Source organism: Rhinolophus sinicus, linkage group LG02 (assembly GCF_036562045.2).
Source record: "Rhinolophus sinicus isolate RSC01 linkage group LG02, ASM3656204v1, whole genome shotgun sequence".
Lineage (NCBI taxonomy): Eukaryota > Metazoa > Chordata > Mammalia > Chiroptera > Rhinolophidae > Rhinolophus > Rhinolophus sinicus.
Genome location: NC_133752.1, coordinates 112243068 through 112266896, shown reverse-complemented (window position 1 = coordinate 112266896; position 23829 = coordinate 112243068). Strand labels below are relative to the sequence as shown.

The 23829-nt window shown below is 35.0% G+C and overlaps 1 protein-coding gene and 1 non-coding gene across 18 annotated transcripts in view; both read left to right on the top strand.

The window, feature by feature from the left end:
- WNK1 (WNK lysine deficient protein kinase 1) overlaps positions 1 to 23829 on the top strand; it is a 145893-nt gene that overhangs the window by 1982 nt on the left and 120082 nt on the right. The window lies entirely within an intron of this gene.
- LOC141570251 (U6 spliceosomal RNA) lies at positions 1196 to 1297 on the top strand. The gene has a single exon (XR_012494259.1). It is a non-coding gene; the product is annotated as a U6 spliceosomal RNA (small nuclear RNA).

Sequence of the window (23829 nt, the reverse complement as noted above, 5' to 3'; positions counted from 1 at the left end):
TATTGATAGCCAACGAGATTTGCTACTACTTGGGAAGTAGTGGTGAAAAACGTTGGTACAAATGCATTGCCTACTTACTTGTTACTGTTTTAGTGTCTGGCAGGAAGCTTGGAATTAGTGGGGAATTTTTTGAGTTAAAGTACAGTCTTCTTGCCTTGTACATTTCATTCTCCTCAGGCCCTGCAGTGATGAACTGCTGGTGTGTTACATGCTGTTTCCATCCCTGAGATCAGGCTGTTCTTTTTAAATAAGAACGACCTTGTTCATGAATGACCTTCCTTGGGCTATATCTTAGTTGTTGGTTGCACAGGCATTTAATAACTACTATAAAATAGACTTTCTAATTCTCTGGCTAAATGCCTTGGGACTAGTAAAGTACAATAAGTATTTGATATTGTTCTATCTAATGATACTTAAGCCTTATCTGACATTGTTAATTAAAACTAATATGTCTTCAGCCCATTCACTATACAGTGAATAGTAAGAGACCACGTAAAATTGTATAAGTGCTTGAAGAGTTGTAATGTCACTGTTTTAATCTTGTTATAAAAACTTTTTAAGCCAGACTTTCCCAAAAGTCCAAAGGAGTCACAATGCTTCCTTTTCAACCTTTCAGGGAGGTTTTCATGGTGTAAATAATGGTATGTCATTCTGGTTGACAAGTATATTCTACGTTTAGATAGCTGGGTTTGGGCTACTTGTTGCGTGACCTGTAGCAGCTTGATTTCCTCACCAGGAAGTGAACATAAGTTATTGAAAAAGCAGTCAGTCACACTGAATGAAAAAGTGAGCTACATTATATGTGAAAAATGCCATTATCCATATTCTTTTGCTAAGAAAATGGACCAAGTGAAATAGGATATGAAAGTAACCAAATAATCTAGGAATTTGTTTTATCCATGAACTAATGTTAGTACTTAACCCTTTGAATGTCACCTTCCAAATGACCAAGGCCATATCAAATGTGAAGGGAAATTAACATGTGGAAGGACATAAAACTGCCAGGTTCTTTAGAACATAAATTTTTTAGGTTTTAAAGTTAATGATATAGAGCTTCTAAGGCGTTATGAAATAACTACTCAATTTCATAGTGGTTTAGAGTTGGAAAGGTGGCAGACCTTTATTAAAAATTTGTCAAACTATAAACTTTATTCCTATTGGTCAGGCCTCAGAAACTTAGGTCTGATGCATGCTTGGGCAGCACAGCCCAGGTTCTAAAATTGGAATGATGTAGAGAAGAGTAGCATGGCCTCTGTACAAGATTGGTACACAAATTCATGAAGCGTTCCATAATTTTGTTTAGGTGCTTTTTAACAATTTTTTTCGTTATTGGTTACCTTCCTCTCTTAAGACTGGACCCAAATAAATGTTAAACACTTTATGAATTAATTTTGGTAGTTCAATTATTTAACTTTGAGGAATGTCATATGTGTGTTTTCCTTTATAACCTGGAATTTTCTGATAGTTTATTATGTTGGAAGTAATGGTACGGTGGAAAAAACTTGATTTGTCGAATGTCACAATAAGAATTTTGTCTAAGCATCTCAATTTTTTTTTGGCACTCATGACTTTTTGGATTTTTGTTCTCTGTCTAGGCATGGACATGGTTAAACTAAAGAATATCTGATATCCTTATATATCATATTTCCGTATTATTTTTAAGCCAGTTCAAGATTTGGCTGCAGAATCCTTAACTCATTGAGTGGTACCCTGGTTGTTTGACCCTGCTTCTATAAGTTTTCATTTTGTTTTTTTAAAATGTGTTTATCCTAGCCCCAGGATTCTTTATAGCACTTGGTGAGCAGTGTTTTTATTTTTTTGACAAGGACATTTGCCTATTCAGTAGGTTAGTGTTTTGAGTTTTTGTCTTTGAATCCAAATTAAAGGACAAGTCAAGGGATTACTAAAGTATTGGGAAGAAAGGAAAACTTTTTCTACTAAATGTGTGCTTCCCATATACGTGTTTTTTCTGTAGGAAGACAGGAGAAATATTGTGTTCAGTTAAAAATCGTAGTGTATTCAAACTGGACGAAATCTTAGGTTATTCTGCCCAACTACTTAATTGATAAATAAAGAACCTAAAATCATAGAGCAGGTAAATGACTTGCTTAGGTTGGTAAGGAACACAAAATAAAATGGTTAGGAGCTAATAATTTGGGAAATGTTAAAGCATTTGTAATTTAGTAGATGGCTAATTAGTAAATTTCAAATATAGCAATTCTGTTTTGGTGTGGAGGTCGTCAGATTTCTGACTTCTGATTCCGGTATTGATTCTATCACTTCATATGGAGATGTAGGCTTTTTGGGATGGAGAATGTGTAAGTGTGCTTGCTATACAAAACAAACTTGTTTCCATTTAGCTTATTTTCCTAGTCACAGTATGCATAGCTATCTATTAAAACAAGTATCAATTCTTAAAATAAATAATACATAGGTAATGTTTTGATACCATAAGATCTTAAGTGATAATTGAGATCTTTTAAGATGCAAATTTCTTTACCTGGTTTTATTAGGCAAATGATGTATGTGGCTTGGTCAGAAAATGTTACTGCTGGATTTAGCAGAGTTTACATTGCTTTTCTAGGGAAGGATTTTTAAAATTTTTATTTAAGAAACAGCATAATTTGCTTCAAGAAAATGTATTTATACGTAGAGAGTTAGGAATGATTTACTTACTTGAAGCACCTTTCTTCCAAACTTTCTTCTAAATATGGAGGACACTTGATATATTTATATATTGATGAGATTGTTTCCAGATCTACCTGAAAGGGGAGGTCAAATCATAAATTTTGTTTAAGCTCCAATATACTTAATGCTTGCTTTTCTCTGGCTTTTAATAAGTTAAGGCTCATGTCTCATTGTGAATATGTGATATTAATGTTTTATAAAAAGTTTAGCAATGCTTCAGAAGTGGGATGTGGTTCTGTGATTAAGAAACCATAACTTATTTCTTTGCTATAGTTCTTAAAATAACTGATTGAACTGAATCTTTCTCCATTTGAATACCGAGGATTGTTTTTTCCTTTACTTTTTAAATTTGTGTCACATTCCTTGTTTTTTAGGATGAGACTCTGCAGTAATTCTCAGTCCCAGGAACTAGATTTTAGGGAATAATCTTTGGAGTTTGTTTTTAATTCTCAGAGTTCCTGATAAATGTGGGCAAAATTGAGATAACTTGAGGGAAGCTGCTATGCATGTTAAAGAATGATTGGTGACTTGTTTGAAATAATCCTTTGACGGGATAATTTTGGTTAAGTAAGATTTGACTTAAAATATACGTAGTTTTATTGCTGTAGGAAGTAACCTTTGTGGTACAGGTGTTGAGAATTACATTTTGGTTGATTTTTAATGATGTAGTTAGTTCTTACTTAGTCTTAGGGGTCTATATCTTATCTTTTTCTTTGAATTACCTTTTTTTTTTTTTTTTTTAAAACCTTTAATATCACAGTTGTTCCTAGTGTAAGAACTTGGAAAGAGGTTGTTTTGTGTGAAACGAATTGGGAATCTATTGTTGCCTGGTGACAGACAGTTCATTTCTTGACCTTCAGATTCTAGTGCAAGATTCTGGTGATTTGAAAGTCATGGTAGTTAAACTATGGAAACATTCAAGTAAAACTGGCCCTCATTTTCATAAATCATCCTAAACCTGTTATTTGGATTTTCTGGTAACTTTAAATTTTTTAAGATAAAGCTGTAAAAGCAGCAAGAGTGGTTATGTTCAAATTATACTTTCTGAAAATGTTAATAATAACTATAGTTATTAGGTTTTTCTGTACCAGTTCTTTATTTATAGCATCTTGCATTCATTTGAGCTTTTTATTGTTTTGGTTTTTAAACATAGATCCAATCTAGTCTGTAGGAATAGATAAGACTTAGCATGACTTGAATTTTTAGAGGGCACTATTTTTCTGCGGTATAACATACTGTTTCCCCGAAAATAAGACCTAGCTGGACAATCAGCTCTAATGTGTCTTTTGGAGCAAAAATTAATATAAGCCTTGGTCTTATTTTACTATAAGACCCAGTGTTATAGAATACAATATAATATATAATATAATGTAATATAAATACTGGCTCTTATATATATATTAATTTTTGCTCCAAAAGACGCATTAGAGCTGATTGTCTGGCTAGGTCTTATTTTAGGGGAAACACGGTAGTAATTAAGAACTAAACTGCCTAGTTCAGCTAATGAATGTGTCACCTTGGGCAACTTCTATACTAGTTTCTTAATCTGTAAATAGAATGTTATAAGTACCTATTTTATAGAGTTGTGATAGTTAAATGAATATATATATACAGAGGGTGCCAAAAAAATGTATACACATTTTAAGAAAGGAAAAAACTATTAAAATTGTGATACTCCATATATACTGATAGCAAAAGATGATTGAATACAAGTCACATTTGACTTCTGCAGTTACAAGAGGTGCTCAAAGTGGTTATCATCAGCATAATTTTAATACAGTTTTTCCTTTCTTAAAATGTGTATACTTTTTTTGGCATCCTCTGTGTGTATATGTACACACACACACACACACACACACACACACACGGGGTTGGACAATTAAGTTTGCAAACTAGAAAAAGTGCTACACACCTCATTGCTGAATAGCACTACAGTCACCCTCGAAGTACTCCCCTTGGGAAGCTATGCACTGACACCAGTGCCTAGTCCACCCTTCAAAGCAATTTTGGAACTCTTTTCTGGAATGGCCATCAGGGCTGTCGGCGTATTACCCTTGATGTCCTGAATGTCATCAAACTGTCTTCCTTTCAATATTTCCTTTATCTTCGGGTAAAGAAAGAAGCCGTTGGGGGGCCAGATCAGGTGAGAAGGGTGGGTGTTCCTATACAGTTATTTGTTTACTGGCTACAAACTCCCTCACAGACAGTGCCCTGTGAGCTGGTGCATTGTCGTGATGCAAGAGCCATGAATTGTTGGCGAAAAGTTCAGGTCATCTAACTTTTTCACGCAGACTTTTCAGCACTTCCAAATAGTAAACTTGGTTAACTGACCATTTGAAACAAATTCATAATGAATAATTCCTCTGATATCAAAAAATGTTGGCAACATCAGTGCAACAAGAACTTAATTGTCAGACCTTGTGCACATGCATAAGTTAGGATATTAACTGTGATGATACAATGTTTCTTTTAGGCTGTCTTTTTGAGGTATCTATAAAGATTTTTTTTTATTTGTTTACATTTATTCTTGAAAAATCATGCAGCAAAACTCTGACTGTTGGTACCATTCTTAGATCAGGAAGTTTGGAGTTGAACATGGTATGGCCTCAGCGGTACTTTAAAATTCTTTAGCTTTACCTGTTTTCTGCCTAACTTTCTAATTTCGTGACCTGTCACTTTCCCAAATGCCAGCCTTTCTGAACTTGCTAAAATCTTTTCCTCTTGGGATCATTCTTATAATACTCTTCAAATTGATTTGAAGTTATTTACCTTTGTCTACTCCACTAGTCTTTGAGCTCTTTGAAGATATAAGTAGGTGCTCAATATACTTTAATAAATATTAAAATTTTTCTGTTACCAGGTTAAAAATAGTTGTAGGTCTCAGAGTTGTTTCATTCATATTCCTTGCCTTTCTTTGATCAACAGCAGATTCTCTGATCTTGTATTTGGAGAGTTCAGTATGGTATAATACAGTACAATAAAGTGGAAAAGCACTCCAAGGTAGACACTTGGGTTCTGGGTTACCCAATTATGTAACCCTGAGTAAGAAACTTAATCTGTAATGCTGGTGTATTATTAGTATGTTTTGTGGACTTAACAGGATTGTTGAGGGTCAACTGAAATACTATGTGAAGGTACTTTGAAGAATGTAAAATGTTATATACAATATAACAATATAACAAAAATCCATTTTCAAGGCCACAAATTGAAAATTTAAAACATCTTAAAGTTGGGTTTTAGGAGTTATTGCTTTGTCAACTTAGGAATTTTATCACATCTTAAGACAAAATGGAAATCTCCAAAAGCTCTTAAGAGTGTTTTTATTTGGAAGAAGACTGTGCCTTTTACAGGTGGCAAACTTAATTTTATATGTCGCTTTTTAAATGTTGCTTTGAAAAGATTGGTTGATACATTCTACATGAGAGGTAAAAGTAACTTGCTTAGTTTTTTGGTTGAATTTATTGATCGTATAATATCTTCACCTTAATTTATATTAATTTAGATTTTTTTCAGATGGAGTTTCATAGAATTTACTTTTTGATATTGTGACTTGAATCTTGGCATTGCAAGATTGACATTAAATGTGCTATGTTAAATGAATGTGCTTAATGATTTTTAGAAAAGAATCCTCAGATAAGCTCTTTGTCATCACAAGCAAATATAGTTTTCCCAGGAATTTAGAAATTCTTAATAAATTTAAGAATATGAGTAATTTAAGACTGAGTGTTTGAAAATCTAGTTGTTATAATCATCACACACAGGTTAGTTAAGAAAAATCACACTAATTATTTGTTTAGATGTCTTTTGTGCAGCCAGGGTTCAGTTTCTCAGAGACAGATGATCTTTTTTTTTTTGGTCAATATGTATATGGTAGATGGTCTTGTGTTAATCAAACCAAACTTATGTATATATAAACCAGATAGAGATGAAACTAATTAGTGAATCAAATCATTATTGATGTGCATTTTCTCAGATAGGGGTAAACAGATTGCTTGGAATAATGACAAGATCATCTTCATGGCTAAATAGTTTTGAGCTAAATAACCTGATATATCTGTCCATCCCTGTGTGGATACTCTCCTTACTCAGACGGTAGGGAATTGTGGATTAAAGTAAATTTGGGAAATGCAATAGATCATCTCTTGAACATGCTGAAGAGTTCCTGGACATTATCATTATCGTGTTTGTATGCTCTCGATACACGCCCCCACAGATACTCAGCGATAGGCAGTGGGGAGTAACGAAGAACTTTAAGCAAAGAGGTTAATTGGTTAGACTGACATAGTAGTAATTGTAGAGAATGGATTTAAGAAAGAGTACAAGGGATGCCTAGAGTTTAGTTAAGGTATGAGATTTCTCGGGCCTGAATGAGGGCAGTAATAGAGGAGTGGCATCTTTAAATATTTAGGAGATAAGATATGCAGGATTGAGTGATTCATTTGATTTGGAGGACAAATGAAATATGGATAAGTGTGGGGGTAGCTATGGTGCTGTCAACTGAGGGAGGGAATAAGAAAGAATAAGGTTTTGATTTTTTGAGATGCTGAGTTTGAGGTATGTACTTGTGAAACCTTCAGGAAGAAGTTCAAGAGTCAGTTGGATATATTACTGAAACTCGAAGAGTAGGTCTAAGGTAGAGGTAGAAGTTGATGATTCCCAATTGTCTATATTAGTCAAAGCTAAAATAATGGAAGTAAATGAAATCATCTAGGGAGAGGATATATCAGGGGTGCCAAAAAAATGTATACAAGTGGACACTTTGGTCAGCGTTGCTCAAGCAGTAGCTCCCCGTAATCAGAAGTGTCTGGACGCTGATGGTAACCACTTTGAGCACCTCTTGTAATTGCAGAAGTCAAACGTGACTTGTATTCATCTTTTGTTATCGGTATATATTATTGTAATTTTAATACAGTTTTGCTTTCTTAAAATGTGTATACATTTTTTTGGCACCCTCTCTATATATACATACATAAGAGAAAGAGAAGAAAAGAGGGAGAAGAGGGAGGGAGAGAGAGACAAGAGAGACAGAGAGAGAGACAGAGACTGACAGACTGGGAGAGATAGGGGAGAATAATGGTCTTAGAGTATAATAGGAATAACTAATGGGTGGACAAAGGAAAAAAGCGCAGGGGTTAAACTAAATAGAATGCTAGAAGAATGGTGACATCAAGGAAATAAAATTTCAGGACAGGAATATAGCAGAGAAATCCATTTTGCATAATAGTAATTGTTGAGGATGGATTTTAGAGGAAGTAGAAAAGAAATGTAGAGATTAATTACGCTGTTGAAATTGTATATTGCATTTGGCCATTAAGTCATTAACAACAAAATTCAGAATTACCTGAGGAGGGAGGTTGAACAAGGGAAAAGCACATAAGCAGACATAAGTCACTGGTAATATCCTAAATTTCTGCACTGTTCACTAGCCTCATTTGGCTATTTAAGTTTCAATTAAGTTAAATGAAATACAGTTTAATAATAAAAACTCAGTCCTTCTGTTTCACTAGCCACATTTCAAGTGTTCAAAAGCGATGTGTGGCTAACATATTACATGGTACAGATTCAGAACATTACCGTCATTGCAGAAAGTTATTTTGGAATGTGCTGTGTCTAGATCTTGGGTTGAGTTGTGCTTTTCAAAAACATAGCTTTATTGAGATATAATTCACACACCATAAAGAATATACAGTGTGGTACTTTTATAACTTAAGTTACACATTTAAAAAATACATACTCTATTAATATATAACATTAATAAAGTAATAAAGAAGAAATAGCCTTTCCTTTTTTGGAAAAGATGTACAAAGGATGTGATCACAAATTCACATATGCATGCAGAATTATTAACAAAGATTAACATTATGTGTCACATTTACCCCAAATATTTGGTGTTCCACAGTTTCAAAACAGTGGAAAATTTGCAGTAGATTTAAGGGGAGTGGCTGAGGAAGATTAAGAAGTAGAGACAGTAAGAATAGTTAATTTCTTTAGACAAGTTGGAACAAATATAGAGCAAGAAAGTTTGGGTGAGTAGGAGGCGTGATCAAGGATAAGATGGATAGATGAGTATGGAAAGGTCTTTAAAAATTGAAGCATTGAAATACAATATTTTGTCTGCTTTCTCTGCCTCTGGTGTATCTATTGTAAGAGCCTGTTCTAAGCCAGTTCCTGTTTTAGTTTTGTTATTCTTTGTGGATAGCCAAATTCAATCCAAGTAAGTTTTCAAACTTTATGCCATTTGTCAACTAGGTTTCTACTCAAGCATTGGGAGTGATGTGCTCATTTTTAAAGTTTGCTCCTCTCCTACAATCTCTGACAGTCATACTACATTTGCATATCAATATGGTGACATATACTTTGTATGTGGGACATCTCTCTGAAATGACCATCCTTGTGCATCCCTTGAGGGAACAGTCATATGTCTTATAATTCCATTACAAGAAATTATTATACTGTATGTAGGATATGGTCCGAATGGACTTTTTTACAACAAAAAGCCTAAATAAATAATGCATATACTTTCTTTAGGCCTTGTCTTTTTGCAGTGTTCCTTGCTAATTGATTTGGAAAGGTATTAATAATTACTAATACTTACCTAATAAGACCCCTTTTTGTGACAGGCACAATGCTATGCCCGCAGCATATTATTTGTAATTCTCACAACAGTGCAAGGCACTTGTTTTTTCAATTTTATATTAGAGACAACTAACTCAGGTTTAAAAACTGGTTTACGATTACATGGCTTATCTGGGTCCTTGTTCTTTACACTGCAGAAGGCTCTAATTAAACCAGGAAGAGTTTGAATTCAAGTGGAATTCTAAATCCTTTTGTTCTCTAGCAGTTGTAATATGTCGATGTGCATTTCACTTCAAGAACTAAATCTCTACTGAAATGGCCTTTTAGCCAGTGTACATACGTAGATTCTATAGGAGGGAGATGGCAGGTTTGTTTTACTAACTTCTTCGTGTGTTCACCATTTTTCAGATGCTATTTACATTGGTTATCTTAGAGGATGTTTTGTTTAGACTTAAGTATTTAAGGAGAAGGAATATTATTTCTAGTGGTCAAATTTCCATCTACTAGAGACAGACTGAATGGCTATAGTGTTAGTAGGATTTATGTCAGTGATCCTTAAACTACTTCCGATGTGTAAAGATTGTTCATTTTCAAGTTTTGCAATGTTGGTAAGAATTAATTGGGTTTCTAAATTCCTAATATTGTTAGGTACCAATGCTACTTTTTTACTCACGAGGAAAGCAGAATTAAGGATGTTGGAATACCAATGGATAGATTGACATGTTAATTGTTTTTGTATAATTGCCATAGGATTTATTTGGAGATTGAGGTTATAGTTTATTAGTTTAGTTCTTGATACTGACAGTATGAATTGACTTTTTTCCCTTGGTTTTTTAAAATCTTGTTACCTCTTTTTTTTCTTCACTGTTTATTTTGACATATTGCATATGCTGTTGAGGATTTGGCTCTCTTGTTTGTATGAGCTCCAAATAGAAATTTCATTTAAATTATGTAATTATGTTTTGAAATCCTCTGGAATGTTTAATTTATTCAGTATTTTTATGGAATAAGGTGTTACCTCACCTCCAGTAAGATTTCCAGATAAATTAAGTTTTCTCCTTGAAGTACCAAGACTTTGTATTCAAACAATTTGGTAAAACTCTTAAAATATATCAGTTAATATTACTTGCCTATGTACCCACCAGCACAGACTAATAATAAGCATGTCACCCCCGTAGGCCTGGATTCCTGGATGTTCTTTAGACTAAAATGATTCTTTGAAGTCAGACAATCCCATACTCTGTTATACCAAGGGTAATCCATAGTTGGGCGTGCAAGATTTCAGCTCAAAATACAAAATATTCCTGTGGTGGTTAGGTAGCTTCAGTATATGGGCTGGTCACCAGAAAGACCCAGTAATGATTAGCCAGTTGGAACTTTCAGCCCTACTAGCATCCCTGCCTCCTGGGAGGGGAAAAGGAACTAGAAATTGAGTTAATCACTAATGGCTAATGCTTTAATCAGTTATGCCCATGTAATGAAATATTCATAAAAAATAGTAAACAACCTAGTTCAGAGAGCTTCCGGTTTGATGAGCACATCAAAGTGCTGGGAGGGTGATGCACCTGAGAGGGCATGGAAGCTGTGTGGCGGTCCTCCCATTCCTTACCCTCCCCCCATATCTTGCCCTACCGTGTTTCCCTGAAAATAAGACCTAGCCGGAAAATTAGCTCTAATGCGACTGTTGGAGCAAACATTAATATAAGACCCAGTCTTATTTTACTGTAATATAAGACCCTGTATAATATAGTAAAATATAATATATAATATAATAATATAATGTACTGGGTCTTACATTAATTTTTGCTCCAAAAGACGCATTAGAGCTGATTGTCCGGCTAGGTCTTATTTTCGGGGAAACAATGGTATTCATCTCTTTCATTTGGCTGTTCCTGGATTGCATCCTTTAGAATAAACTGGTAATAGTAATGAACTGTTCCTGAGTTCTGTGAATCATTATACAAATGATCAAACCTGATGGAGGAGGTTATGGGAACCCCTGATTTATATAGCCCGTTGGTCAGAAGTATAGGTGGCAACTATCCTGGGACTTGCAGCCAGCACCTGAAGCCCTGTGCGACTGAGCCCTTGAACTGTGTGGGGTTTGTCTAACTCCGGGTAGTTAGTGTCAGAAATGAGTTGATTTGCTGGACACCTTGTTGGTGTCACAGAATTGAAAACTTTGTTGAAAAACAAGATTTGTGAAAAAAAATTTTTGTGAAGAACATGCATTTGTTATCAGAAGTGTTGAGAGTAAAAACAGTTCAGAGTAGCCATTCTCCTAACTCCTCTGGGCTATGATGTCCCTTTAGGCACACTTCTTGCTGCAGGAGGGCTGCCATCCCTTCTTCCTCTAAAATTTTCCTTTCTGGTACCAGAGAGGAAGATATTAATTTACTGTCTGTCTTTTTACATTCTTTCTGCTGATGCTTTTGGGGAAAGGGGTGATATCAACTGACCTGAGCTTACTTTGTAATTGTAGAAGATTGTAGTAATCCAGGAGAGGTTTTTTCCCTTACCCACATTCAAAATCATTCCTTGTAAATAGAGATAACTTCTGTGATTCTTAGTACCAAAATCAGTATTTAATTATTTTCTACGGTTTTTCTGATGAAAATTTAGCATCCAAATAGAGATGTGCTGTGTGTAAAATATGCACTGGATTCTGAAGACTTAGTATTTAAAAAAAGTTAAAATATTCAAACTTTTAAAAAAATTGCTTACCTGTTGAAAAGATAATGTTTGGATATATCGGATAAATAAGTTATTAATTTCATCTGTTTTTTTACTTTCTTAATGTGACTACTTGAAAATTTAACATTGCACATGTAGTTCATATTATATTTCTGTTGGCCACTGCTGACCTAGACTATTCTGTAAAAATAAAATGCTGTGGAAGAGCTGATGCTGCAGTAAATTAAATTTACTACTTACTTAAAAAAAAAATCTTAGCAACTTCCTTTTTGTGGTTTCTTTCATTACCACCCTTTACAAACCATAATTGTGTTGCTATGGCTGAACACAGAAATTTGAGTTTTTCAAGTTTTTTCTTTTTTGGTGTTTGGTGCTTTTAATACCTGATTATTATGAAAACTGGCATTTAGCCCTTTAAAATTTTATCTTGTCTTTTGTTATTTACCAGAATGTCTGTATCAGGTATGATATTTCTTATGGTCCCATTCTTTGACAACTTTAGCTGTTGCAAAGAGAGTTTTAGAAGCCAGTTTTTATAGCAAATATCTTCAAATATTTTGTAAATATTTTGGGCTATTTTGTATTTCAGATAAATTGCTAATGCATGTTTGGATATACATTGACTATATAAACCTCCTGGTTTATTTATATGCTTTAGTAATTTCTGGCCATTGTAGCTCCATAAACTTGTTAACCAATTTAGTGCCCATATTCATCTTTTAATGTTATCGAGAAATAGGTTAAATTGATTTTTGGTGTTGTTTGCTTATAAAAGAGACTATTTGTAGTTCAACTACTTTTTTCCATTAAATTTTTCCAAAATAGTTAATTCTTTGAGTATTTATTCCTGTACAATAAATAAGGATGAAAAGATTAGTGAAAATGTAGCTAACTGCTTTATTTTAATAAAGTTGTAAAATATTTGAGATGCCAAGACAATGCTTTTCAAACTCTAATGGTAATTTAATGACCACAGAAACCTCCTTTCCTTTTGTAGCAGGGCCCTTTGATAGTCATTGCTTAGAGCTACAAACTCATTTGATTTTGATTCAGTTTTCTGAGTTAATAGGCTTTATTTATTTCCAGGATGGTTTTGTAACCATCCTTAAAACACACACAAAAAGATTTTTAAGAAAAGATTTTTTAGATGTAATATATTACTATAAAAATTAGGAAATTAGAGGGAAAAAAGGAAATAAATATCACCAGCAATCAATCCCTTCATCCAGAGATAAGCATGGTTACTATTTGTAACTGTCTAATTTCTGTGATTTTTGTTGCTTTATAGTTGTGTGTTGGTATCGTTTGGCTGTTGTATTGCATAGCAAAAGCATTTTGCCATTTAAAAATTTGAGGATTTTAGATTAAAAAAACAAATACTGTTTGAATACTGTAATCATAATTGGTGTTTGTTTCTATAGTTGTGATTATGCTGTACCTTGGCATAATTTGCCAGCTTTACCGCACAGAAAAAAACATTTCTTACAATTTTGAAATTTTAGATAGAAAACTAATAAGTTATTTATACGCAGTTATCATAATTATTTTTGATACTTTGTTTACTTGCAGTTGTGACATCAGTTTCAGAGCTAACACTTTTAAAATAATTTTTTTTTCAATTATAGTTGACATGCAATATTATATTAATTTCAGATGTACAACATAGTGATTAGCCATTTATGTAACTTGGGAAGTGATCACCCTGATAAATTTAGTACCCATCTGACACCATACATAGTTATTACAATATTATTGACAATATTGCCTGTTATACTTTACATCCCTGTGACTATTTTGTAACTACCAATTTGTACTTTTTAATCCCTTCCCGCTTTTCACCCATCTCTCCAACCCACCTTCCATCTGGCAACCATCAAAATGTTCTCTGTATCTTGGTTTGTTTCTGTTTTGTTTATTTGTTTGTTTGTGTCTTTTAGATTCGACATATATGTGAAATCTTGCGGTATTTGTCTTTCTTTGTCTGACTTATGTCACTTAACACAACACCCTTTAGGTCCATCCATGTTGTTGCAGATGGCAACATTTCATTCTTTTTTATGGCTGAGTTATATTCCATTGTGTAGATGTACCACTTCTTTATTTATTCATCTGTCGGTGGGCACTTAGGTTGCCTCCATATTGTAAATAATTGTAAATAATGCTGTGGTGAACATATGGACACATATGTCTTGTCAAATTAGTGTTTCGGTTTCTTCGGATAAATACCCAGAAGTGGAATTACTGGGTCCTCCTTTGTTTCTTGTTACAGCCTTTGTTTTAAAGTCTGCTTTGCCTGATATGAGTATTGCTGCACCATTTTGGGTTTTTTTTTTGTTGTTGTTTCCATTTTCATGATCTCTTTTTACATCCCCTTTCAGTATCTTTGTGACTTTTGATCTGAAGAGAATCTCTTGTAGGCAGCATATGTAAGGGTCTTATTTTCGTATCCATTTAGCCATGCTGTTTTTGATTGGATCATTAATCCACTTACGTTTAAAGTAATTGTTGATAGATATGTAGTTATTACCATTTTATTATTCATAGTTTTGACCTTTATTTTCCTTCTTAAAGAAGTCCCTTTAACATTTCTTATAATACTGGTTTGGTGGTGATGAACTCCTTTAGTTTTTTTGTGTCTGGGAAGCTCTTTACCTGTCCTTTGATTCTAAATGATAGCCTTGCTGGGTAGCGTAATCTTGGTTGCAGTTCTTTGCTTTTCGTCACTTTGACTATTTCGTGTCAATCACTTCTGGCCTGCAAAATTTCTGTTGAGAAATAAGCTGATAGTCTTATGGGAGGTCCCTTATAGGTAACTAACTGCTTTTCTCTTGCTGCTTTTAAGATTCTCTCTTTATCTTTAACCTTTGGCATTTTAATTATGGTGTATCTTGGTGTGGGTCTCTTTGGGTTCATCTTATTTGGGACTCTCTGTGCTTCCTGGGCTTGTATGTCTATTTCCTTCACCAGGTTAGGGAAGTTTTCCATCATTATTTCTTCCAATAGGCTTTCAATTCCTTGCTCTCTCTCTCGTTCTGGTACCCCTATGATGTGAATGTTGGTACACTTGACATTGTTTGGGAGACCCCTTGAACTATCCTTATTTTTTAAAAATTTCTTTTTTCGTTTTGCTGTTGTGATTGGGTATTTTCTGCTACCTTATCTTCCAAATTGCTGATTTGATGTTCTTCTTCATCTAATTGATTGTTGGTTCCCCCAATGTCTTCTTCATTTCAGTTACTGTATTCTTTGTTTCTGACTGGTTCTTTTTTATGTTTTTTTTAATCTCCATTTTTGTTTCCTGTCTTTTTTTGAAGTTCTTACCGAGATCATTGAGCATCCTTATAACCAGTGTTTTGAACTCTGCATCTGGTAGATTGCTTGTGTCCACTTTGTTTAGTCCTTTTTCTGGAGCTTTGTATTGTTCTTTCACTTGTGACTTGTTTCTTTGTGTCCTCATTTTGGCTGCCTCTCTGTGTTTGTTTCGATGTCTTGGGTAGAGCTGCTACTTCTCCCAATCTTGGTAGAGTGGTCTTGTGTAGTAGGTGCCCTGTGGGGCTCAGGGGCGCAGTCTCCCTGGTCACTTGAACTGGTTGCTCCAGGCGTATCCCGTGTGTGTTGTGTGTGTCCTGTTGTAGTTGAGCCTTAATTGCTGTCGGCATGTCAGTGGCAGGGATTGACCCACAGACTGATTGTGGGGACTGGCTGTGACTACCGTGGAGGAGCTATTGGGCATGGGCTGACCCTACGGAGCAGGGTTTTCTTTAGCAGGTTTTGGTGCCTGCTGAGTCTCTGTCCTTTGGGTATATTGTTTGTGGAGGTGGCTGGTGGTGCTCTCGTGTGGTCTGAAGCTGGCCATTGGGTGTGTTGGTTTTGGTGCTTCTTGGGAGGGGCTCTGTTGCAGGCCAAGGTCAGCCACTGCCTGTGCTCTGCCTGGGACACTTGGCTGTGAGCTCCAAAGTGATCTGCAGATGGTTGCCACTTGTGCTGGGCTTGGAGGTGCCTAGGGAGGCTAATTTGCCACTAGTGCTGGGCTTGTGGCTGCTTAGCGAGAGGTATGGTGTTTGCCGAAGCCAGCCACTGCTTGTTTGGGGTTTGTGAACCTTTCAGAGATTTTTAGGAAAGTCTGCAGCATGAGCCAAGACAGGCCGTTTGTATGGAAAAGACACTGGAAGAGACCTGGGTGGGTCCACAAGTTCTGTGGGTCACGGTCTCAGGAACAATCCAGGACAGGGTGAATGGTGTTAGCCATGTTGATGGAGACTCAGATATGGTGCCTGCCTGCGGGTGCTGCTGGGTGGTGGGACGGCTCAACAAAGGAACAATGGCTCCTGCCAGCATTTCTGTCTGGTAGAAGGGTGTCCCTCCAGCCCTTGCCCTGAAACTAGAAAATTGAGTTCCTGCCCTTATATCTGTGGCACCTCTTGAGCTGCTGTCTGAGCACTGGAGCTCAGAGCAAGTGAGTCCATCAGTGAGTAAGTTTGTGCACAGGCTCTTTAAGAGGAGGGCCTAGAACTCCAGTAGTTCTTCGTCTCACTCAATCACAGTCTTTGCTGGTTTTTGCAGCTGGAAGTTATGAGGACTCTCTTCCTGGCACTGGAACCCTGTTTTGAGAGCCTGGTGTGGGGGCTGGAAATATCCGCAGCCAAGATATTTCTCCTGATTTTTAACCACCACATGTGGGTGTGGGACAAGGCAATTTTGCATCTCCACCCCTCCCACCATTTTCAATGTGGCTTCTTCTTCTGTACATCCTTAGTTGTAGGACTTCAGTTCAGCTAGATGGTTATTCTGTAGTTCATTTGTAATTTTGATGTCATAGAAGAAGACAAGCACAGTGTTTGTGTACTCTCCTCCATCTTGACCGGGGAAGCTCAGAACCAACATTTTGATCTTAAATTAGGATGTACAGCAGCAATTGAATTCCTACTTGTGTATGTATTATTTCTTGTTTATTCTCAATAAGGAAAATTAGAGTGATTGGCCCACAAATTCCAACATTTATTTACAACTAAGTCCTGGAAATTAATTATTGATGCATTCGATTACTCTGAACAGAAGTTTAAAAGTCATGGTTGATATATTGCAAAGCTGATTGTTTTTTCACTTTCAATCTTTGTTTAGAGATTTGTAGAAAGTTCACTCACTGCCTCTCATGCTTTTGGGCATGGTCAGACTATTTTAAATAAATTTTTTGCTTTTAGAACCTGTTACTGTGGTTGAAAAGTTTGTAAAAACCAAGTTTTAGGGGCTTTAATAACTACATAGAAAGTTCTTTGAGGAAGTTTAGTTTTGTATCTTGACTAAATGAAAGCGGGGTGGGGGGGAAGGCTTAGTGTGCTTTTTCTACTTCCTATCCACTTAGCATAACTTAAATCTGCTTCCTCTATTTAAATTTTTGGTTAAGTCTGCTGTAGAGCATCGCAAAGATGTTTTGAAGACACAGGAAATCTTAATGCATTTTAAGGGAACTACTTCCTAATTGTTATTTTCCGTTAAAGAGGTAATATACACTCAAGAGACAGAAGACAGGGAAAAATAGAAACCAAAATAACCCCACTAAAGTCCTATCACTAAAAGACAGTGCTGATGTATCATTTTGGAATATTTTCCTTTCATTTCTCCCTCTCCTTCAAACTTGGTTTTATTAAACTCCTGTGTGCTACGTACTGTCTGAGTTGTCAACTAGAGAAAAAACCCTGCCCTCATGAAACTTACGTTCTGCTAGGACTCATAGGTGTGTGTGTATGTATAATCTCACATGATGATAATTTTATAATTCATTTTAGCATAAGAATGGTATAAATACTTTAAACAGCTGTGTGGTAGTTCCTTACGGGGAAACGCTGTAATTTATCCCCAATGTTGTCGCATTTTAGGTTGTTTTTTCCTATTATAAATACAGTAGACATGAGTCTTATTCTATATGTTCATAACTATCATATTCCTGTTTTACTAAAATTTGATCTGTGTTGTGTCCTCCCCTAATTTAGTCAGTCATGATTCCCCTGCACAGCGTCCCCCAATCCTTGGATAGTTTCACATAGTCCAGAATGTTATGAGGAAAGGGCTTTCCAGTCTTCCACTTCCACTTCTTGTCACTGACATGCTTATTTATGTAAGCCTGGAAAGTTTTCTTGAATGCCAAGTTACAGAGAATCTTTTGCAGAATTTTCTGAAACGAAAGTTCTTACCATTGTCACTCCATCAACATCCCCCTGCAACCCCCCGCCCCCCAAATCCTAATGGGAGTGCGGGTATTGATCTTGGTCTGGGCAAATCCTTTAATCCCTTCTTTTCTCCAGTTTTTGTCTCTTAAAACTCCTTTTCTTCCATCCCCTCCCTCTGGTACAGTCCAGCTGAACTCCTCTCTTTGGGCCTGGGCTTGCTTTAACAGAAGCTAGCTGAGGGGATTGTCTTCTACTTACTGATTCTAAAATAACACAGAAGACCCCAAGGCTGGGGACCACAAAGGCTTGCAAAAGGGGACAGAAATGTACCTGTGGCCTTGTGAACAAAACCCAGTTAATATCTCAGATTTCACTGTTTAGAACTATTTTCTTAGGGTTAAATTTCAAAAATGGATTTATTGATTTTAAGGGTATGGACACTTAAATACTTTTTGTATATTGTTAGAATGTTTTCCTAAAGAGATATGCTTATGTATATTTTCAGTGACTCAAGTAAGAGTTCTTATTTCACTGCCCGTTTACCAATACTATTATCTTAAACATTTCTCACTGCTTTATATTTTGCTTTTTCAGAACTTTCCTCATATTTGGTAACAAATTGTATATCCTCTTTGTCTTTTGATATATTTTGTCTACTTTCAGGTGCTTTTCTGTCCTAATTAATTTTCATAAATTCTTCACATTAAAAATAAAAATCCATTGTTATATTTTCAGCAAATCTATTTCAGTGTTGGGATTTGAATGTTAACAGTACAATATTTTTTTTCTTCATAAGACTTAAATTTTTTTTAGAGCAGTTTTAGGTTTATAAGAAAATTGAGAGGGAGGTATACAAGGACTCTCCATGTTCCCCCGGCCCCTCCCCCATTATCAACATCGTTCATCAGAATGGTACTTTTTATTAAACCAAGGATGAACCTACATTGACACATCATAACCAAAAGTTCCATAGTTTTCTTTAGGGTTCACTCATGGTGTTGTACATGGTATGGGCTTGGAAAAATGTACAGTTACCTATAGCCATCATTATAATACCATACAGAGTATTTTCATTGCCCTAAAAAATCCTCTGTGCTCTACCTATTCATTTCTTTCACCTTTACCCCTGGCAACCACTAATCTTTTTATTGTCTCCATAGTTTTGCCTTTTCCAGAGTGTCATGAAGTTGGAATCATGCAGTACGTGTAGCCTTTTCAGATTGGCTTCTTTTTCTTAGTAATATGCATTTAAGGTTCCTCCGTGTCTTTTCATGGCTTCATAGCTCATTTCTTTTTAGTTGCTAGTATTCCACTGTCTGGACATAACAGTTTATCTATTCACCTACTAAAGGATATCTTGGTTGCTTCCAAGTTTGGGCAATTATGAATAAACCTGCTATAAACATCTGTGTGCAGGTTTTTGTGTGAACGTAAGTTTTTTACTCCTTTGGGTAAATACCAAGGAGCATGATTGCTGGATCATAAAGTATGAGTATGTTTAGTTTTATAAGAAACTGCCAAGCTGTCTTCTAAAGTGGCTGTATCATTTTGCATTCCTATCAGCAACAAATGAGTGTTCCTGTTGCTCCACATCCTCACCTGTGTTTGATGTTCTTGATGGTCCAGATTTTGTCATTCTAATAGGTGTGTAGTGGTGTCTCATTTGTTGTTTTAAGTTGCGTTTCCCAGATGACGTATGTGGAGCATCTTTTCATATGCTTATTTCCCATCTGTATGTCTGATGAGGTGTCTGTTAAGTCTTTGGCTCATTTTTTAATCAGGTTGTTTGTTTTTTTATTGTTAAGTTTTAAGAGTTCTTTGTATATTTTGAATAACAGTCCATTACCAGTTGTATCTTTTGCAAATATTTTCTCTCAGTCTGTGGCTTATCTTCTAATTTTTTTGTATTGTCTTTGATTCTGTTTCTCATTGCTGTTTTGTTTTTAGTGTGGCATTTAGGAACTTCAACTTTTTTGTGTGTTGTCTTTTTTTCTGTTTTCTTCATTACTTTTAAAGTTTATAAGTGAATTTCTAATTTCATACCTAGGAATTTCTTATTTTATATCTAGGAATTCTAATTTCATATCTTGGTATTAAATTGGTTTGTCTTTGTGGGCATATTTATGCGATAGTATTAAGATCCAATTTTAAGTTAATATACACAGAAATAGGTATTTTAAAAATCTTTATACAGTACTAGCTCCTCCTCAGTGTTTAAAATTTTACGTTTGCAATTATATTCATGGTTTTCCCTCATTTCTATGTTTTTTAGTAGTATTTAGAGAGTAAATTAAGAAAGACATTAATGTGATGAGGTATATGGCACATCACGTAATACTATTACTATCACGTGTGACACAGAATAGTTTTTAACTCACTTGTCTTTAAATTTCTGTATTATTATGACAAGTGGTGTTTTCATTAGCAACTCCTTTAGGGTCTAATGTGAAGTTTGATAAAAAGTTTGAAGTGCATGTGTCTTTGTGTTTAAAGGATTTTGGAGGGGGTTGGGATATGGTACTATTTATATACCAGGCACTGTGTTTTATATATATTCTCGTTTAATTCTTGTGACACATGGAGAAAAATTCATATATAAGCCTGTGAATTGACTGGACTAGGGAATAAAAATACTGGATTTTTTAATGTCTCTACCACTATACTGAAGGTTTGCGTAAAAAGGAATAACTAAAACATTTTTTCTTCTTTGGGTGTGAAGGACACTGTATCTAACTCAGCCTCTGTTTCCGTTTCCCTGCAATTGTTTGAAATTCCTATGTACTTCACTGACTTGACTAGTCATCAGAAGTCTCAGAAGTCACAAGAAACAGCTTTACATATCTGCAGTTCCCAATGTTTAGTCATTTTAAAATCTGGAAATTTGTTGGTAATCATTGACAATTGTTTAAGGATGAACAATTAATGTTCTTTATAGACATAATTTGAGGTACCTATTTCGGGTTCTTTGCAAGTTAATGTTATGACTTTATTATGGATATCAGGAGAGAGTATGTAGAAATAAATCTTTGCTTTATTTATGCAGTGGTGGTAATCTGCCCCTACTTGCAATGTCTGTTTTTTTTTGCCTTTGTTTAGAGCTTAGTCTTTATATCCTTCTTTTCTTACCGACTCCACTTGTTGGTGAAGATTTACGGTATTTGTCAAGAGATAGGAATGAAGTATTTTGCATAAACTTCAGAGTTTTACTGTTCTTACTGAGACCTCTTAAAATACAATGTTTTATACTGAGTGAGGTGTACAGATCACAAAAAATATGGGCTTCTTTAATTAGATTTTGTAGTAGTTTGCTTTTAAAATTTGGACAGAATATAGAAACTTAGGGAAATTTCAGTTACATTGTGGCCCCAGCCATGCATTTTCAAAAGCAGTGTGTTGCATTCCTGAATGGTAGTGTATTGCATGCACTGCTGAGCATAATGGGAAAAGAAAAGTGCCATAAAAAGCTAAGTACCAAGTAAGTGGCTGGAAAAAGCGTTTAATGGGAGAGCTGGTGTGGTCATTAATCTGGTAGAATAGTACTTGAGGAAATGGTTGCGTGTGTTCTACTGCAGTTTCTTTTGGTTATTAGAAACCAAAATAGGAAATTAGAGTTAGCACTTCAGTGCTGATAATGTTCTTTTTAAGTGCCTTTCTACAGGTCAATGTAGTGCAAAGAGAATTAGAATGGGAGACCTGGTTCTGATGCTAACTATAGAAGAATGACCTGGGCTAAGCATGTTGTCTTACCAGGCAAGGGAGCGGTAGAACTGTTTTAAGGACCCTTTAAACTTTAGGCTATTGCCTTGTATTATATACTCCTTACCCTCTTGAACAATTAAAAAGGAGTAATTTTACTTTGATTCAGTCTTACTTCCTCTAGCTCTCCTCCAAATACTAAATGTATAGATTTGCTCTAGACTACTTTGCAGTGGCTTTCAAACTTTTTGAGTGAGACCCATTCTAAGGAATAAAATTTACATTATGACCTAGCACATACACATATAAAAAGAAACATGTTTCACAGAATACTTACATTACTAGTGATGAATTATGTTTTCTGTTCTATTTCATTTCTTTTTTAAAAAGGCTGTTTACACCCCACTCTTTGAAAAACACTTCATTTAAAGTATAAACTTTGAAACTAGATCCTTTTTTTACTTAACTAGTAAAATAATTTTTTTTTTACTTAAATAGTAAGTTGTTGATTAAATATTTGCCACAAAATGAAAATACAGTGGCTATATGAATATTAGCTCCTGCCATTGTTTGTGAATTATAACACAGGCTCTGAACACAGCTTTCACTCTTAGGAAGGAACAAATGATTTTAGGTATCAGCTCAAGTTAGGCACACATACATTTCTCCAGTTGGTGGTTTTCAATGCAGATAATTTAATGATTTGTTGGTTTTATTTTTGCTTTTTATTTAGTCCCTCATTAATAGGCACAATACTGGCATTAGCTATGACACAAATCAGTGGCACTAAAAATCTTAAGCACCCTTTTGGATTTGAGTTTTTGAAAGGTATTTTGTGGTTATTTTAAGTGAGTTTTTTTCTTTTGTGTTCTAACCATGAAGATACATTTGGTAAAAAACTTGCCAATCTTCTAGTGTTGTCAGATTCCTTCATCCCACCTACCTCATGATCGAGTTCTTAAGGGGTTTGTGGCTTACTTTCTAAATCTAAATTAAAATAAAGTTTTCTGGGAATTTTAATATTTGTGTGATCCTGGACATCCCACTTACCTAAATTCTGAGACTTTGTCTTCCTCTGAAAATGATAACTGTTACTTGATTAGATTACTTCAAATGACAAAAAAATAACAATGCAGCATACCTATAGTATGGTGTGAAATTTCATATAATTGTAAATCATAGACTTTACTTTGGAAATTAACTTCTGAGGTTTTTGGCCTGACGTGACCCTGAAAGTTCATGACCTAATTATCATTTCACTGAGGCTCTGAATCCTGAATTCTGTGAGAAAGTAGTGTAGTGACCTAGCTAACTACTTAATTTAGCAAGTCTATAACAGTACCACTGAGTTTCTCTGCAGGACATCGTCTCATTGACTTCTCTCTATAACCCCATACAGGGTATGTTATCATCCCTATTTTATAGATGAGAAAACTAAGGGAACTATTTGGTGGAATAATGTTTATGTAACTGGGGATTCTTACATCATTTTACTAACCAATGTCACCCCAATAAATTTAATAAATAAATAAAAATAAATAAAATTGAGGAGTGTCTCATGGGGCTTAGTTGTGTGCCGCAGAATATATCACTTTGGGCTTCCTAAATCTGTGAAATTAGTTAGAATTTAGAAATCTAATTAAAATCCAAAGAAAGTATACCGGAAATAAAATTGAGAGACTTTATCTTAACTGTATTTTTATCTATGACAAATTAAGTAGATTAAAAGAATAAATGTCCTAAATCAGCATTGTCCAATAGAAATATGTGTACCACATTGGTAGTTTCAATTTTCTAACAGCCATATTTAGAAAATAACAGGTGGAATTAATTTTCATATATTTTATATAATCCTGTATATCTAAATATCATTTTAACATGTAACCAATATCAAAATTATAAAGATATTTTGTATTCCTTTTTTTTTTTCTATTAAACCTTCAAAAATCTAGTGTATATTTTACACCTGACATGTCTCAGTTCACTCAGAAACATTTCAGTGAAGTAC